Here is a 20,262-nt window from a genome sequence, read left to right on the forward strand (position 1 = left end):
TCACAGAATGGTGACAGTACAAATACAGTTTACCATAATAAGAGTCTCATTTCTTTCCCTGATATTGACTTTATAAAACTGTTAAATGATTGGATCGAATCAATCACTGGGATCGTCAACTAAATGAATGTCATTACTTTCTACTTACCTCTTCAAGGCTGACCACTATGATACCAAAGAAAGATTTATTGGCCCAAACAGTTTTAATATGGAAGCCTTATAAATTAAATAAGAGGGATAAAAACAAAACAAAGCAAAAAAAAACCAATTAAACAAAACAAAACCATCCCTATAGAAAGATATTTTAGAGCTAATCACAAATATGAAAGTCAAAATCTTTCAAACATTAAATTATCACACAGAAGTGTATAATCAATGATTCACATCTTTCTAAAATAGTTGGGGGAATTCAGAAGACAATATATTGAAAGAAATGATGCAAGCAGTTATTCTAACTTCTCATTTGCTTATGTAAATTACAATATTTACATGTTAGGCATACACTGACACACATGCGTTGAATAAAAGACTTAAAGAAAATGTTTATTATTGAACACTTGCAATCTTAAAGGTGATTGAAAGCAATGAAATTATTGCCAGTGAGGATACAGAAGAGAGAACAAAAAAAGTCCCACACAGAGATGTGGCAAATAGAGGGGTAATTTGAAAGTACTGGAATTTGAAAGCCTCTTAAGGGCACAAACACATACAAAGTAAAGAAAGGAAAGAAAGAGAGAGAGAGAGAGAGAGAGAGAGAGAGAGAGAGAGAGAGAGAGAGAGAGAGAGGGAGGGAGAGAGAGAGAAAGAGAGAAAGAAAGAAAGAAAGAAAGAAAGAAAGAAAGAAAGAAAGAAAGAAAGAATGAAAGAGGGAGGAAGAAAGAGTCAAAGTGAAATTTAATTTGCAGAGGCCAACTCCATTAGCAGTCTACAAGAAGAATTCCTGTACCCCAAGACAATCATCTTCCCAGGTAGCCCCCATGCCCTCTCCTACTTGAATCTGTGAACTTATGAGGTCCATTCTCACCGTGAAAAGAGCAACCTACTTAAACATTGTTGTGTCTCTTTTGGCCTCAACTTTGTTTTCTCTTGATTCATGCTCACGAAAGCCCATCATAGTGTTCAAGATTCGAGGAATTTTGCTAGCTACAGCAAGTAGTTTGCCATGTTCAGAGTCACCTAGAAAGGAACTGCTTGACTTCTGTCACGCCCCCAGATGGAATTCAGCCCTTGCTTCCACCTTGATGGTGGAAATCACTGAACTTGAACAGCCCAGCTAAGCTCTTCCTGAATTCTCATGCTCAAAAGGTATTCAAGGTGAGTGTTTATTGCTTCTATGTTTTGACTATGTTTTGACATACAGAACATATGTTGAGTGTATTTACTACCTCCATTACCCTCTATTGCCCCTCTCCACTGATTCTTTCTCTCCTCAATTGCTCCATCTTCTATCCTATCTTTTCTTTGTTTGTGAAAACCATTAAGTTTAAGTATGGTCACTTAGTTGTAAGTCTACAAATTTTGGAGTTATTTTTACACAGCAATAAAAAACTAATGCAGCTCAGATTAAGTTTGCCCAGTCTGTGGCCACCATAACTTTAATATCAACTAGGTAATCCATAGAGAAGGTAAACCAGGTAACAGCAGTCACATACCCTAATCACCAAGTGTGCAATGTCAGCCTTATCCTCCTAGAGCTTTTGAGGGCCAGGTAATTGGGCTATTTTAATGGAAAATGACTTAAAATTTCTTTCCTTATTTAAATCTTCTCTGGACTGCTGAGGTCAGGAATTGCAGTCCCTGATCCCTAAACTCTGCACTTTCTGGGAATACCTGAATCTACCCAAGGTGGAGTACATGATTTAAATGTCTTTAATTCACACATCATTTTGAGAAAGGTGGTGCTTTTTCATGTGTCATCATCCCAGAAAACTTCCAGAGCCATCCAGCCTGCTTCCCATGAAGTAAAACTAACCTTTTTACAGGCTCTTTAATTTTCCATTAAGTTTTAATGACTTTAAAGGGATATTTATTTACTTGGAGGGTTTCCATGAGACAGAAAAAAATTTTGAACTAAAAGCATGTAGTCGGAACCTTTTCAAAAATATTGAAAAATGAAATAGTCTATTTAGTAACTGAAATACTGATTTTAGACCATAATGGATTCATAATAAAAGACACTTGAATGTTACATTTAAAGGTAATTACTATAAACTTAAATTGCAATTTGTCTAAGGCTTCTAGAGATTTAGGGTAATCTAATTCAAAATAGAAATTAAAGTCAGCAAAAAAGTCTTAGGAACATTAAATTTCACAATTGATCATCCCAGCTTCCATCCAGAGGGCAATCAGAGGGGTGAGTTTGCTTCGGGCCCGCGGCAGGGGCTCGGCGAGGAGGAGCTCGGGCTTTCCCCAACCCCATAGACTCCCAGGTCAGCGTGCACTGCTGGCTCCACCCTGCTAGCGCCCCTGCCAGCCATCCCAGCTTCCATCCAGAGGGCCATTGGAGGGGTAAGTTTGCTTCGGGCCTGCGGCAGGGGCCCTGCAAGGAGGAGCTCGGACTTTCCCCGACCCCATAGACTCCCAGGTCACCCTGCTCTGCTGGCTCCACCCTGCTAGCGCCCCCGCCAGCCATCCCAGCTTCCATCCAGGTACAAATTCCTATATTTCTCCCTTCCCACTGGGGCCATAAAATTTCCCCAGCTCAGCTGCCTTGCACACTGGGCCTGCTCTGTAGGCGCATCCCGGAAAGAGGGAGTGCCTGTGCTTCAATAGCCTGCCTGAGGAAAAGTAGGCATTCTATCAGTGAATTCCCTGTCCAACAAGGGAACCTGACCCGCTACCAGAAGTTCCAATAGAGAGCATTTGAACAAAGAGATGGGCAGACACCAAGGCAAGACCTCCTCCAACAATCTGAAAAACAACATGAAAACACCAGATCCCAACGACCTTACAACAGAAGGACTTGAACACTCTAACCCAGATGAAGTGGAAAAAGGTGCCATTATGAAAGCAATAGAGTCCCTTAAACAGGATATGAATAACTCGCTTAAAGAATTGGATGAGAAGTATAACAAAAAGTTTGAAGAAATGAGTATAGAAATAGATGAGAAATATAACAAAGAGTTGGAAGAAATAAGTAAATCTTATTTACTAACATAAAATTGCTAAACATAAAATTGAATGGAGAGAAACTCAAAGCCATTCTACTAAAATCAGGAACACGACAAGGCTGTCCACTCTCTCCATACCTCTTCAATATAGTGCTTGAAGTTCTAGCAATAGCAATAAGACAACATAAGGGGATCAAAGGGATTCAAACTGGAAAGGATGAAGTTAATCTTTCGTTATTTGAAGACGATATGATAGTGTACATAAGCAACCCCAAAAACTCTAAAAAAGAACTTCTACAATTGATAAACACCTTTAGTAATGTGGCAGGATACAAGATCAACTCCAAAAAATTGGTTGCCCTCCTATACACAAAGGATAAAGAAGCAGAGAGGGAAATCAGAGAAACATCACCTTTCATGATAGCCACAAATAGCATAAAATATCTTGGAGTAACTCTAACCAAGGAAGTGAAAGACCTATTTGACAAGAACTTTAAGTCCTTGAAGAAAGAAATTGAGGAGGATACCAGAACATGGAAAGACCTCCCCTGTTCTTTGATTGGGAGAATCAACATAGTAAAAATGGAAATTCTACCAAAAGCAATCTATAGAATCAATGCAATTCCCATCAAAATTCCATCAAACTTCTTCACAGACCTTGAGAGAAAATAATCAAGTTTATATGGAAAAACAAAAAACCCAGGATAGACAAAACAATCTTCTACAATAAAGGAACTTCTGGAGGCATTACCATCCCTGACTTCAAACTCTATTACAGAGCAACAGTATTGAAAACAGCTTGGCATTGGCATAACAACAGAGAAGTCGACCTATGGAATCGAATAGAAGACCCGGGTATTAACCCACAAACGTATGAACACCTGATATTTGACAAGGGAGTTAAAGGCATACAATGGAAGTAGGAAAGCATCTTTAACAAATGGTGCTGGCATAACTGGATGTCAACTTGTAGAAGAATGAAAATAGATCCGTATCTATCACCATGCACAAAACTCAGGTCCAAATGGATTAATGACATCAACATTAATCCGACCACTTTGAACCTGATAGAAGAGAAAGTGGGAAGTAGTCTACAAGACATAGGCACAGGAGACCAGTTCCTAAGCAGAACCCCAGGAGCTCAGACAATAAGAGAAGCAATGAATAAATGGGACCTACTGAAACTGAGAAGCTTCTGTAAAGCAAAGGAAACTGTCAGAACGACCAAAAGGCTACCTTCTGACTGGGAGAAGATCTTCACAAATCCCTCATCAGACAAAGGTCTGATCTCCAAAATATACAAAGAACTCAAGAAACTAGACACTAAAACTCTAATTAACCCAATTAAAAAATGGGGTACTGAACTGAACAGAGAATTCACTACAGATGAACTTCGAATGGCCAAAAGGAACTTAAGGTCATGCTCAAACTCCTTAGTGATCAGGGAAATGCAAATCAAAACAACTTTGAGATATCATCTTACACCTGTCAGAATAGCCAAACTCAAAAACACCAATGATAGCCTATGCTGGAGAGGATGTGGAATGAGGGGAACACTCATCCATTGTTGGTGGGAATGCAAACTTGTGCAGCCACTGTGGAAATCAGTGTGGCGGTTTCTCAGGAAACTGGGAGTCAACCTCCCTCAGGACCCAGCAATTCCACTCTTGGGAATATACCCAAGAGATGCCCTATCATACCACAAAAGCATTTGTTCAATTATGTTCATAGCAGCACTATTTGTAATAGCCAGAACCTGGAAACAACCTAGGTGCCCCTCAATAGAAGAATGGTTAATAAAGGTGTGGAACATATACACATTAGAGTTGTACTCAGCAGTAAAAAACATTGACATCTTGAATTTTGCATGCAAATGGATGGAAATAGAAAACGCTTTACTGAGTGAGGTAAGCCAGACCCAAAAAGAGGTATATGGTATGTTTTCACTCATATGTGGATTCTAACCATAATTAAAGGTCTTTGAGCCTATTATTTGTTATCCTAGAGAAGCTAAATAAGAAGGTGAACCTTATGAAAATCATGTAGCTATCTGCCTGGAGATTGGAAATAGATAAGAGTCCCAGGTAACCTCGGGTGCATGGGAGGGGTGGGATGGTTGTTGGAAGGGGAGAGGGTTAGAGAGAAGGGAGTAGGGGAGGAATGGGGAAAGCTAGGTGGACTGGGATGGGGGAGGGAGGAAGGATGGATATGAGATCAGGGAAGAATATATTTCAACTAAGGGAGTCATCTTAGGGTTTACAGGAGACTTGATTATAAATGGGATCACAGGTCCAAGGAGATCCCCAGGTTGTTCTCTGGACAGAAGAGAGGGTGCCTGAAAGGGCCTAGGCCCATAACCATACTGATGAATATTTTGCTTATCACCATAGAACCTTCATCTGGCGATGGATGGAGGTAGATACAGAGACCCACATCGTAACACTGGACTTAACTCCCTAGGTCCAAACGAAAAGCAGAAGGAAAGAGAACGTGAGTAAAGACGGCAAGATCAGAGAGAAACTTCATCCCACGATGGATGGCGATACAGATGGAGACCCACATTGAAGCACCGGACTGAGTCCCCCAAGGTCCAAATGAGGAGCAGAAGGAGGAAGAAAATGAAAAAGGAAATAAGGACTGCGAGGGATGTGATCACCCACTGATACAAGGGGGCTGATCTAATGAGAGTTTACCAAGGCCAGTTGGACTGGGACTGAACGAGGATGCAATCCAACCAGATTCTCTGAATGTGGCCGGATTCTCTGAATGTGGCTGGCCGGAGTTTTTCTGAAAAGCCATTGACAATGGCACTGGGACTTGTTTCCTCTGCATATACTGGATTTTGCGGATCCTGTCTGTCTGGACACTCACCTTCCTGGACCTGGAGGGAGGCGGGAGGAACTTGAACTTCCCACTGGGCAGGAAACCCTGACTGCTCTTAGGGATGGAGAGGGAGGAGGAGAGGGAGTGGGGGGAGTGGGAGGGTGTTGGGAGGAGGGGCGGAAATGGAAACTTTTATAATTTAATAAAGTTACAAAAAGATAAATAAATAAATTTCACAATTAACAGAAAAAAAATTCCCATCTATAACTACATTTCTGATACTTAACTAGCAATACACTTTCATTTGTTTCAAAGGATGTAAGACTTGTTCACAAAAATTAGGGCTGCAATAGGCACTACACTGTCATTTTCAGTTAAAAAATGATTTTTTTCTGAATTTTTTGTGAAATAAACCAATGAAAAATCTTTTTTTGTAAATGACCAATAAAATTACAAGATTACTGAATGTAGCAAGGCATGGTGGCTCATAACTACAATCTCAAAATTCGGGAGTCTGAAGCAGGCAGATTACCATGAGCATCAAGCCAGTTTGGGTATATAGTTAGCCCTCATTAAGCTACCCTGGACTACAAAGTGAGACTATGTTTCAAACAAACAAAGAAGAATAACAGCTGATCTGGAAAGACATGGCCACTGGTGCAATAGTGGCATGAAGATCATGGGAATAACCAACCACTTTCTGCTTGAATTTAAGTCTAATGTAATAATGAAACCCATTATCGTCACCATTGTCAAGCCAAGAACCTATGACTTGATAGGTTATTTGCACTTGGGGAAAAAAAAAACACTAATAAAATACTTCTGGGAAATGGATATAGTATTTAACCATTATTATTATACAATAATAATTTATTATTATACCCATAGATTAATCTATCTTCTAACTCTTTGACAAAATCTAATATACCATGAAAAAAAGTACTAAATAATAACAGAGGAAAGAATTAGACCTCAATTTAATAAGGGCTATATGCCAGAACCATAGCCAACATTATATAATTTGATTAAAAACTCAAAGTAATCCTATTAAAATCAAAATTACTATCACCTATTATTTATTTATTTGTGTTTATAATCCCTTACTAGATCAGTAATACAAGAGAAGGCAGTTAAAGGGATAGAAATAGGAAAACAAATCAAATTATTATTTGCAGAGAAATGATCAGTACATTCAGCAAAAGTTGCAGGATAATAAAATCAGCATTTTTGCAGACCAATAGGAAGCATGATGAGAAGATCAAATAGCACTTTCTAACAGCCTCACAACTATGTGGAAATAAACTTTAGGAGGTCAAAGTATGCAACAATAAAAAATTTAAATATCTGAAGAAAGAAGCTGAAGAAGATTCTAGAAGAATAAATCATAATTTTCGCATAATATTTCAAACTTAACATTTAAAGATGCAGCAGAACAAAGCAAAAAACAGAGGGAGACTATGAAACTATGGCTCAACAGCTAAGAGCACTTGCTGCTCTTACAGAGGACCTGAAATTCGTTCCTAGCACTCACATGGTCATTCATAAATATCTGTAACTCTAGCTCCAGAGAACATGATACCCTTTTCTAGACTCTGTGGGCATGGCACACACACATGCTGAATGGACATACATGCAGACAAAACACTTAAAGTAAAAATGAATTATATTTTTTAAGAATGCAAAACTATTTTAAGTGACAATATAAAATGAAAATGAAATTGATTTCATTTGCTGTAGCATTAAAATTAAAATGCTTAAAAATAAATTAGCTAAAACATTATGATATTAATTCACTATAACTATAAAATTATGAAAACTATAATTAAAATTTAATCAATAAAATGCTCAGAGACAATAACACCAACTATTGCCAAAGTGATAACTCAAATATATCTATGGCTTAAAAACAATGTTTGTCAAAATCTCAGGTAGATTGTTGTAGAAATTTAACAGTGGATTCAAAATTTCATGTTAAGGGATCAAAAAAAGGCAAAATTATTTTGAAAACAAAGAAGAAAGTTGGTACTCACCGTGGATTTTTAAAGCAATGATTTTCATGTGTTCTGCCTGCATATGTACATGTGTAACATGTGCATGCCTGGTGAAAGCAGAGGCCAGGAGAGGGCATCCATCCTCTTTACCTAAAGTCACAGGTGATTGTGAGCTGCCACACGAGCACTGGGACCTGAATCTGCAGGCTCTGGAAGGGCGGCAAATGTTCCTAACCATTAAGCAATGCCGTTAGCCCCCACTAAACCAATTTAAAAATTTATCCAAAGGATTTGATACTGATATAAAAATAAGCAAAATAGTAGAATAGAAGAATAATTTAGAAATACATTCAAGCATATGTGATTTTTTTGAAAATGTTAAGATTATTGGTCACTTACGTACAAAAGAGCAAAATAAGACACCTGCACACATTAAGTAAAATGGTCACACATACTTGGCTCAGATTTAACTCAATTTTTTTCCCTCTGGAGTAAGAGCTGTGTTTCACATCAATAAAGATTGCGGTACAGACTTGAAGTGCACTAAAGACAACAAAAGCAGATGAGAGTGAGGGCAAGAAAGGAATCAACATGACTTTTAGATTTCTGACCTGAAATTCTGTCTTGGAAAGTCACTTCCACATCTTAAATTTGAGCCAACACTAACCTCCGTAGCCATGTATAACTTTGATCCTGTGCCTTACCAAGGTAATGGATAGCCATTATGGTTCAAGCTACCTTAGTACTTATAATAGTCTTACGTAGCATTTTAATGGCATGCAATTATATACTTATTTGATTGGTTCTCCTTTATATAAAGGAATGTGTTTTTAAGATTATAGGTTATAACCTGGGAATCATTTAAAAGACTTACTTAAAGTACACATTGTTCCTTACTAAAGATTATGGTTCAATAGGTCTGGGAAGGGACTCCAAGTCTGCCTTTTAAAAAGTTCTCCTTATTCTTAGTGGGCTTTGCACAGCAATTATGAGCCATACTTAAACACTTCTTTAAACTTCATCTTCCTCAGGACACTATGAACCACTTATCTGCCATTACAGTCTGCATCCTGTTGTGATAACTAATCCCTAAATACCTTTGGTAAATATTTGTTGGATGAATAAAGATGGAATAGAAGAACAAGAATGACCAGTGGTGGTCTTTATTGAAAAGGATAGCACAGAAGAATGATTGATTTTTAAAAAAACAAATCATGATCTAGTTCATGAAAGTCTGAATCAAAATTGCCTAGAAATGAGATTATAAGGGCTCAGTCATGTGCAAGGCAATTCGAACAACAAATATTTATAATGAAATTCTAACCCTCAGAAATAGTAGAAAATATGAAAGGAAAATGGCACAAGTATAACCCAGAAGACAGTAGAACAGTAGATTCAGGAAACTCAGTGAAGCAGGGGAAGGTGTGGTCTGATTGGAAGTAGGGAAGAATCCAGTTTAACACCCAAGAAGCAAGTAGATTCAGAATAGTAGGGAAGAGGAAGTGGTGAGTGATACCCAGAGGTAGTCACATTGTATGAGAAAAGAATTTGAAAAGTATCCGTTGATTTCTTCATGAGATAAACGTTAGTTTTTCTGTAAAATTTTCCTTCTTCTGTTCTACTCCCACAAGTAGACATTCCCCTGCTTTTCGTTAATATCCGGTCCATACATCTTTTACAACTCGTGTACTTTATATTGTGGTTATACTGTGTGTTTATGTTTGTATTGGGTGGAGAGCAAACTGATCTAGTGGCAAGACACAAACTTTGCTATGTATGAGTTTATGTAGGTTCAGGAGAATTTCATGATTGACATACACTGATGAATAAACAGAATGTACAAAGAACTGGCCTGGAACTATACATCTGTAACTTTTTTTTTTGTTGTTGTATTGAGTTTTCTGGCTTTGAGCAATAGAAACATCCTTTCCTACATCTGCTTGATAACTAGACGCTTCTTTTATTTTCTTTTTAAATTTTATATATTTTATTAATTAAGGCAATTTTAAATTTCAATATACTTTGATCATATTCTTCCATTCCCCTATGTCCTTCCAGTTCTTCTCCCTCTCCCAATACACTCAATTTTAAATTCTTTCTCAATGAAGAAACAAGAGAATTTTAGGACAACGAGCCCTGTCTTGGGAAAAAAAAACGAAACAAAATAAACAAGCAAACAAAACAATGCAAAAAATGCTGAAAACAAGAAAACAAAATAAAACACCACTCCAAAGGAAAATCAAACAAAATCCACACCAAAGTATATCCAAATAAAAGCCCTAAAAGACTGGAGTCCATTATGTGTTAGTCAACTACTCCTGATCATAAGGTCTGCCCTGGAATGCGTGGTATACTCAGTGTCATTCCTTTAGTAAAGTATACTTTTCCCTCTCCCAGTAGGTATAAATGACAGCTCAGTCATTAACCATTACCTTAGTGGCTGTTTTCATTCATTCACTCACTCATTCATATAAAAAATTATTCCAAAATGAATTTTAAAATAAAACAAAAACAGCATCCCATTGAAGTTGGACAAGAACAACTGACAGAGGGAAAAAAGCACAAGAGAAGGCACAGAATCAATCTACTCTTTCTCACACTCAGGAATCCCACGATAACACTAAACTAGAAGTCACAACAAATACAGAGGTCCTGTTGCAGACCTGTGCAGTTTCGGTGAGCTTATAGGAGCTTTGCTCGTGTTGACTTAGCAACTAGAATGTTTTCCCCATAGTTTCAAAAAAAACTAATTTTGAGGAGACTAGTCATTCATCTGCCATGTATGGTGATGTAATATTTGAAAAATCTCACAAGATCTTCAAAATGTTGTGTGAACCAAAAATGCAAATTCCTAAATGTAGAACCAAGGAGCAGCATTGAGAAAATCCCACATTCTATCTATAATTGGTTTTTTGTTTTGTTTTACTTTGTTTTTGTCTAAAAAACACCAACAGTGACAGGTCAAACATTGTTGCTGCTGCATTTCATCAAGCTCTGCTATATTTTGCTTTTGTCTTTCCACAACTTAGGTTCGGCCTGCTGTTGTCTGTCAATTTGCATATGGGTCTTCTGTATTTACCTATACGATGGAAGAAAGAGTCTAGCTCTTGATTTTGAACTTAGGGATGCAAAGTCCAGATTATGAATGACGGGTTATATATAGCAGAATATGTAGGCTAATGAACAGTAGAGGAAATCAGACTTGCAATACTATTTCCAACTGGGACGTTGGAAATCCCAAAACAGAACCTCTTCTCGGCACCATGCATGTGCAAATCAGCAAGGTCCATGAAGTATTTGCCACAATGATATCAAGACAGAATCTTAGTTCTAAATCCATGGTCATTCTAATTTGAATACCATGGAATGATAATTTTTAATCATAAGCCTTTGAGGTATGATTGTTTTGCTGTGTGCTCTTTTAAATATTATAGATAACTACAGTTGGAGTTTTAATATTTCTTTGAATAATGTTTTTATTTAGGAATAATTTATCTAGATATTTTCTATGAAAATTGCTACCTTAAATTTTCAGACTATTTTAGTACATTTACTTATTACCTTAAAAGTATTTATAGCATTCATAATTTGAAATTAAATTCAGCTAAATATTAAAATGCAATTTAAAGGTCACATGACCAATTTCATTAAACACATAGTATCAGTGTTTTACGGGAGCTAAGTTCAGTTAAATGGCTCTTTCATTAATAATTAGAAGTAAAAATTAATAATGTGTAAGTCAGTTCAGGACTAAAACTCACTGATGGCAGTTCTTTAAATTTTCAGATTATTCCATTTAATTATGCACATGTCTTATTTTTTCTGACATTACATGATTCTCAAATTCATGCATATACTAATGTAGTTCACTGCAAAATGTTCTGTATTCAGTTAAACAACATACTCAATAATTTGCTCATTATAATACTTTTCTATTCAATCTTAGCTCATATGATTTAATGGATATATAGTTTAGCAAATAAAAGATTCTGGGGGAAGATGCTTTTAGAATATTAAGATACACACATAGAGTCTGGAGGAGAAGTTCAGTGATTAAAAACACTTGCAGAAGACCCAGCTTCAGTTCAGAGGAATCATCTCCCATGGAGTCCCAGTGGAGACTCTATCTGAACTCAGGTGCATAACACATGGGCACATACACACACACAACACCCAACACACAGAGAATTAAAAATAAGTCTTAAAAATAAAAATAAACAGAAACATGTACATCTGGGATTGGAATGCCTACATTTAGTAGCCATTTTGTACCACAAAACCTACAAGGCGTAAAGACAACTGGAAGAAGGCTGATTGTCATGGTGGATAACATTTACTAAGGACCTACAGTAAGCAGTGTGTCCTTAGACTGAGCACTGAGAGTTTTAACAATCAGTCCTGAGTCTTCCCCAACCAGGTTAAGGAAGACAAGACTGTAGATAACATTGCTTGTATCACACTATTATTTAATGAAGGTGAGTGGGCTCAAGCCCAGGTGACAGTCAATAATGTTCTTTTTCCTCTCTGCATAGTTCCCAGAGCAGTTAAGGACAATAGCAGTCAGCTAAAATTTCATGAAAATTGGCTATGTTAAGTACATACAGCATAAGACATAGAGGAGGTAGGAAACAGAGTAGGCACACAGTTTTAATATGACAACCTAGGTGAAGGAAGACTGTTTACTGGAGATGGGAAAGAAAAGTAGAAAGGGGATCAATATATCCTATGATTTTATTGAAAGTTTTGTTTTTGTTTTTTCCTCATATGACATGTTACTATTTGTAACTTTAGTGCCTTCCTGAGCTTGTTATATTAAAAGTTTAGTTCCCAGGATGGCTTCTTTGGGAAGGTATGTAAACTTTAGAGATGAAGCTTATTATAATATGTCTAATTACTGAAAGTTTTGCCTTCCTTAGTGACTGTGAATTCCTGTCTTTCTCATTTCTTAACTGTGAAAGTGACAGTTTTCCTCTTATATGCATGCTCTACCAATGCCATGGGAAAATTCTTTAGAGCAAATAGCAGTAGGTTCATTTTATTTCATCGTGGGCAAAAGTCCTTTATTCTTTGTAAGCTGAGTGCCTCATGTCTCTTGTTATAGTGGTGGGAAGCTAATACAACACACCTTAGATAGAAGATTAAAAAGAAAATTAAGTCCTGGATCAGAATCTTTATGCCCTGAGACTCCTCTCCCCTCACAATTACTTCAGTGGAAGTTTGATTCTGCCTAGGAGAGGTATAGCTGTATTCTTTGATGTGAGAGCATCACAGAGGTTACATTATCCACTTGGTCTGATTTATTAAAAATAGTTCTAATTGGTACAGTACCTGAAAGTGAACTATAGGCTTGTGGGATCCTTGGCACAGTTGGAACAAGAATATTAATGCTATACCCTGGAACATTCCAATCCAGCAGATTTAATAAATCAAATTTGGAAATGGTTAGATTTGATATCAGGTGTTTTCCAATGAAACAACAGAAACAGGAATACACTTATATTTAAATGAGCATTTATTTCCCTCTAATGGGAGTCCAAAGATCATCAGGCATTAGAAGAATTTTCTTGATGGAAACACATATTAAGCAAAGAGGAGGCACTTGGAGAAAGTAGAGGCAGTACACAGAGAAGAAGCATAAAAATTTTTAAATAACTTCAGAAATACCCTTCTTTTTACATTTAGTGTGTGAGTGAGTGCACATTTGTATTTCTTCTTTCAGAGTTCAGAGAAGGAATCGTTGAGATCAGTTTTCTTCCAACTACCATTTTGCTGAACCATCTTGCTGACTCCAGAGATGTCTTAAAGTGCGTGTATAAAATGTCGTTTTAGTAAAATATTAAAACAACATTAAAGAACTTATAAGCTATGATCATCATGGTTAATAATACAATTATTGTATTTGGATTGATTTTTATGTTAGTTTATATTAAATTATATGATATGCAGTAATATTAATTATTATTTCATAAAATGAACTAGACACAAAAATTAGGAAGTGAACATGAAATAGCTTACTCTAAATTAGAGTTTAAAAAAGAGCAATGAGTGAGAAGTAAAGTTATAATTGAGTAAAAAGAGAACCTGAGAGTCCCAACATCTCTATAATATGCATTTACTTGGAGGGAACAAAGAATGTTAGACAAAAACAACCTAAGAAGATTAGGCAAAGTAAAATTGCATGATATTTTAGATCTAATGGTTTTGTTGAAATTACCAGACAATATATAAACACATGCAGGCATTAGGTCTTAGCTTCTTGGAGTTCCAAAACCCTGGGAGTAAACAGATCTTAAATAATTCTGAAGACTTCGCCACCTTGAACTTCCCTCCACCAAAAAGTTTGCTCAGCATAGTCTATTGGAAACCTGAGAAACAGAACATAACATAGTACCTATTCACCTTGAAGTAATTTTTGGAGGGTTATTATGTGTGTGCTTTTTTAAAATTGTATAATTCATTCATACAAAGAAATAATTTGATCGATCTATTTACAGCCTTTTCCAATTTTCATTTCCACTAGAGATATATTTCACATAATGTTTAACGATGACTTGAACTGATCGCCAGTTTAAATCTGGGCTTACATGGGACCTCAGTCTTCCTCCCTCCTTTAAAGAGCATGACCACATTTCTAACACAAACATTTTGCAGTGAAGAATCATCAGATTCTTTTTTAAAAGAAGAAATCTAAGCAGAATTAACCTAACATGGTCAAATTTCCAACACATTTTACAGTTTCTTTTCAAATTCAGTATTTGCAGGTATGAGAAAGCAAAGCAAATACAGCTCACACCCCTTCTGGCCTTCTACAACTTCCTACTCACCCTCAGGTCAGACTTTAACTGTCTCCACTCCTCCGGCCCAGCCAGATATTTTTAATTTAGACAACCCTTTCTCTTCCTTTCTCTTCACTATCCCTGCCTTCTCTTGCTTTCCAGACAACACGAAAACTTTCACCAAAGTACTTCTTGTGGTTCCTCTCAGTAGTCTAGAGTATACTAACTCATCTCATGGGTCTTTACTACCCTGGATCATGGAAACTTACTGTTAAGCAAAATAGGAACACTTCAAGGATAATAGAAGGCATTTTTATGTATTCACACTCTCAAAAATCTTTCACTTTTGACTCCTACACAACCGTTGATAAACGTGATTTTACAAGAAATAGGCAAGATTCATAGCATTCTCCTGAATGGAAGACCTCTCGTACAGTTGTGCTCTCACCTAAGGGTACAAGTTAAACCAGTCACAGTAGGGACTATCAAAGAGCATAAAGCTGTAAACTGGTCAGCTATCCTTTGAGGAAAGTTTGAAGTTTTTTTCATATTTTTAAAAAGTCACCAAGAAATGAAGCAAATAACCATTTAAACTGATGGTCATAAGCTACATGGACAATACAAATTTCCAAAAAATCAAAAGTAACTACAATATACTTGGGAGCACATTTTAAAACAGCAACCCTATAACAATGATAATGTTAGGGAGAGTTGTATTGATGTTGCAATCATCAGTTACAGAGGAGGACGGGGGTGGGAGAGGACCAGACAGTCCATTATGAGGAGTTATTCAAAACTGACATAACAGAAAGACACAAGCCAGCACGTAAGATAAGAATGTTATTTAAAGAAGTCATAAAATATATCATGTGTGCTTTGTGAAGAGCACTTATCAATAATGGGGCATTGAGACTTGAACTGGGCACTGCCAGAAGGGGTCGTTTTGAGTCAAGTCGAGGAAATGATGTATTTGTGCTGTTTTTATTCCTGCTGACACCCCTAAAGCTCCTGTAGTAGATGAGGGTTTTCAAGGAGGAGAAATGAGAAGCTATGTTAAGTTCTAGTGACAAGGACTTGGATAATATTTGCCAAAGGCAAATAAAATGACTCAGAAAAAAAAAAAGTCATAAAACACATAAACACATCAAGAAATCTCTCAACATTGAAGAATAGATACATGTACAAATACAGATATTTTATGTTTAGAGCACAGATCTCATGGGCTGGCATTTTCCATATATTCTTTATTTAAATAATTAATTTGAAATCATGTGTATAAAAATTTAATAAACATTTTAAACAAAATCAACTGAAATAAAATTATAAAAAGCCACGAAAAAAGGATCATAAGTTATTGGGTTTAGAGGGTTAAAAAATGTATGTCAAATATAAATAAAAACTGGAAATATTGAAGTATAATGTATAGTTCACATAAAATAAATTACTGTGGAGAGGCCAATTTCTAAGGCTCAAACAGTGGAGGAAAGTAGTATAATGATAGAAAATATAGACCAAAACAAGAGACATGGCAACTTAAAAAATGCAAATACCTCCAAAAGAGTACTTTTTTTTCAAGCAAAAATAAAATTGCCAAGTTATTTTCCACATTTAGGGACTAGATAAAATCTTCAACTGATCTGTAACCACTCTGAAAACATAGCACATAAAAATCATTTTATTTAAAAACAAAACAAAACAAAAAAATGCTAGCATTGGTGCTGAATATTAAAGCAAACTTGAAAAGTCAAGATGGAGCCATGATGACTGTAAATAAGACCACTGTAATCCCCTGAGCTCCTGAGAAATCTTAAATAACATGAGCAAATCTACTTGCAAAACTGGATACAACTACCAAATACAGCTTAAAATGATATATTATTATGAACAAAAGATCATAATTATAATAATCAGGAGACAATCGCCCAGGTCTCAGTGACAATTTAACTTTTATGAGCTTTTATAAAAGAGAAAGCACACAAGTAAAATGTGAGAGAAACACCCAAAACAACAGCAAATACCCAAACAATAAATTGACAGAAATCAAGGCTTGTATAAAATGTACTAAGAAGATGGATTATAAAAGTTTTCTGAAGTGAACTTAAAAAAAAAATTCTTGATGACAGTTTTAGCAAAAGTAGAAATAAATAAATTCATAAACATAAAACACAGCAATTTAGGTATGAATAACTCTGTTCCACACAAATTTGGTTAAAACTGCAATTAAAACCACTAAGAAATACAATGTAAGAAAAGTACAGCAAACAAAGCACGTGTAATATAGACAGACATATCCGTGTTTAGAACACAAGTTTTCCTTCTTCTGTGTGTTTATTGTAACACAGAGGAGATGAAATTTAAACGAACTTACTTAGCATTCAGTTCTAGGAGGAAGGCAAAGATATTATATAAACCTCTGCGGGGTGGGAAGGGCAGAATCATTGCCTGGGAATCCAGCCAGGTCCCCTGTTGCCCCCTTGAACCTCCCTTGATGCTGGGAAATGCAAGAGTATGTTCCACATGGAAGGCTGACTAAAGGAGGTACTCCATGTTGCAGAGTTTAAGAACACCAGTTTGTTTTTTTTTTTTTTTAAAAAAACTGGTAGAGTTCTACTGTGAGTCCTTCTATCATGGACAGCTTATTCTGAAGGCTTTTAATTACTGTCTCCATGTCTTCCTTTGTTATAAGTTTGTTTAGGTTCTTGGTCTCTTCTTGGTTTAATTTTTAGGGTTTGGATGAATCAAGATATCATCAATTTCTTCTAGATTGTCCTACTTAATGGAGTACAGGTTTTAAAGCATCACTTCATATACATTTTTTTGGTGTTTGTTGCAGTGGTTCCCTGCTCATTTCTGAATCTGTTAATTGAATTCCCCTTCTTTTGCTTTTGTTTAATTTGGCTAAGGGATCGTACATCACATTTATTGCCCCAAAGAACCAGATCTTTGTAATATTTTCTTTATTATTATTTCATTTATTTCTGTTTTGATTTTTATTATTGATGTCTATCCATTGGGTTTTGTTTCTTCTTGGATTTCCAAATTATTGACTTGCATGATTAATGTATTTATTAGTGCTCTTCCTGATTGTGTGCATGCGTGTGTGTGTGTGTGTGTGTGTGTGTGTGTGTATGTATGTGATTTTTTGAGTAGGGTTTCTCTGTGTAACTGCCTTCGCTATATTGGAACTTGCATTGTAGACCAATCTGGCCTTGCATTAAGAGATATGTCTGTCTGTCTCTGTCTCCTGTGTCTAGGGTTGAAGGCATGTAACACTACACCCATCTTCTTTCTGATTTTTTAATGTGGTACTTAGGGTTAAAAACATTCTCTCTTAAAAGTACTTTTAATGTATCCTAGAGGTTTTATGTGGTTTCACTTTCATTATTTCTAAGAATTTTTTCCTCTCTTTCCTTATTCTTCTTTAATCCAATCATCTTTCAATAATGAGTTCTGTTGGCAGAGGCTGTTTATTTGTTCCCAGCAGCTCAGAAAAAATTATTCAGAAACTATTATTTACAATATCGTTTGGCCAATAACTTAAGCATATTTCTAACTAGCTCTTAGATCATAAACTAACCCATCTTCATTAATCTGTGCATCACCATAAGGTCCTGGACTACTGGCAAAGATTTGGAAGACTCAGGTGGGGGCATCTGTCTCCTGCTGCACCTGCATTGCTTTTCCCTCTGTCTCTGCCTACTCTCTATACATACCCTCTCCAGCCTGGCTATATTCTCCTAATTTATCAGCCAAAATCAGCTTCTTTATTAGCCAATGGCAATAAAACATATTCTCAACCTACAGAGGGGAAAACCACATCATTCTTTAATGTACATGTGTTTATTTGTTTACAAAATGACATAGCCACTCTGGAAAAGATTATGGAGAATCTTCAAAACACAAAAATAAAATCCAACGTATTACCCAGAAAAACCACTTTTGATATAGTTCCAAAGGATTCACTATCAAACCAAACAGACACTTGATTGCCAATGTTAATTGTGATCCTGTTCACAATATCTAGGAAATGGTAACAACCTAAATGTTCTTTAATGGAATGCTATTCAGCTATAAACAAAAAGGAAATCATGAAATCTTTGCAGATAAACAGATGTACCAAGGAAAGATTACACTGAATAAGGTAACCTAGACCAAGAACGATAAACACCACTCACATGATTTCTCTTATCTGTGGTTCCTAGCTCAAATACTCAAATGTACGTGTAGATTCAACCCTTCATCAAAAGAGCCTTTCTTTATATCAAATGGAGACCATCACAGCATACCATAATGTCACATAATAAAGAGTTCAACAGATCTTGAAAAGCAGTCCCAATAGATAGATCTACATACATCACAGTTCCTGCATTTATGACTGAGGAAATATCACAGAAAGCGAAGCAGAAAGAATATCACAATTCTCCTGTAAAACAGTCTTTCACAGAAATGGCTACATATGCAAGAGTGGAACAACAGCAATGCAAATGGATATTTTAACACAGAAGAAAAATGCATAGGGATCCACACCTAGACAATGAACTACAGCAAATAATGACGGTTGATAGGAGAACTAGTGATGTGGGATGTTCTTCTATACACTGTGAATATGTTTTATTACCATTGGTTAATAAAGAAACTGATTTGGCCAATAGTCAGGCAAGAAATCCAAGCAAACATAAAAGGAAAAAAGGTGGAGAGAGGGAACTGCAGTAGCTGCCAGGGAACAAAGATGTGAGGTAATGCCATGGCCATGTGGCAATACATAGAATAATAGAAACTGGTTAATTTAATATGTGAAAGATAGTAATAAGCCTGAGTCATCAGCCAAAAAGTCTGTAATTAATATTAAGCCTCAAAGTGTAAACTGGCAGGCAGTAGAAAAACCTCCAATTATAAATTAGCCTTTCTCAGGGATGAGCTCCTTTCTTGGTTGGACTCAGCAGGTTCCATTTTCACACACACAAACATGTGTGCAGGTGCACATACACGTCTGTATACCCCTAAACAATAATAATCAATGAATAAGAGTCAACCAGCTTGAGAGTACAGTAGGAGCGTAAGAAGGGATCTGAAGAAGGCTGCTGTTAGGGGCTAGAAGAAGAAGTGAGAGGGCAAAGTGATGCAAGTGTATTGCAAATAAAATATTTAAATATATATTCAGCTTATGTTCCAGTCAATGGCCTCCACCCACACCCATTTAAAGCAGCCCTAATTAACATAAAAGATGACCATAAAAGATCATTAAAGTAAAAGGAGGACTTTCTGGCAAGTAAAAGTTTTTCAATGGACAAAGAATAATAAAAAGTAATGGGGTCAAATTTCACACACACATAGATTTCATACATGTGAAACTCTAATAATGAAATAAATACATAATATGGATTTATCATTGGCTCTACAGCAACTTTTTCTTGGCTTTTCTAAATTTGAAATTAATTGTGTAACTTATATCAGCCACCATATATAGTTATTTTCCCAATTTGTCATCTGTGGTTCTAAAATGCAGCCCTCTGAAAACACCCATCAAACAGCCATCTCTCAAAAATCATAAAAAGAATGCAT

At 36.2% G+C, this 20,262-nt stretch overlaps 1 protein-coding gene across 1 annotated transcript in view; it reads right to left on the reverse strand.

The window, feature by feature from the left end:
* Nucleotides 1–20,262, reverse strand: part of Grm8 (glutamate metabotropic receptor 8) — an 824,187-nt gene that overhangs the window by 92,542 nt on the left and 711,383 nt on the right. The gene's annotated exons all lie outside the window — the stretch shown is intronic.

The sequence above is a fragment of the Myodes glareolus genome, chromosome 25, assembly GCF_982192425.1.
Source record: "Myodes glareolus chromosome 25, mMyoGla1.1, whole genome shotgun sequence".
Classification (NCBI taxonomy): domain Eukaryota; kingdom Metazoa; phylum Chordata; class Mammalia; order Rodentia; family Cricetidae; genus Myodes; species Myodes glareolus.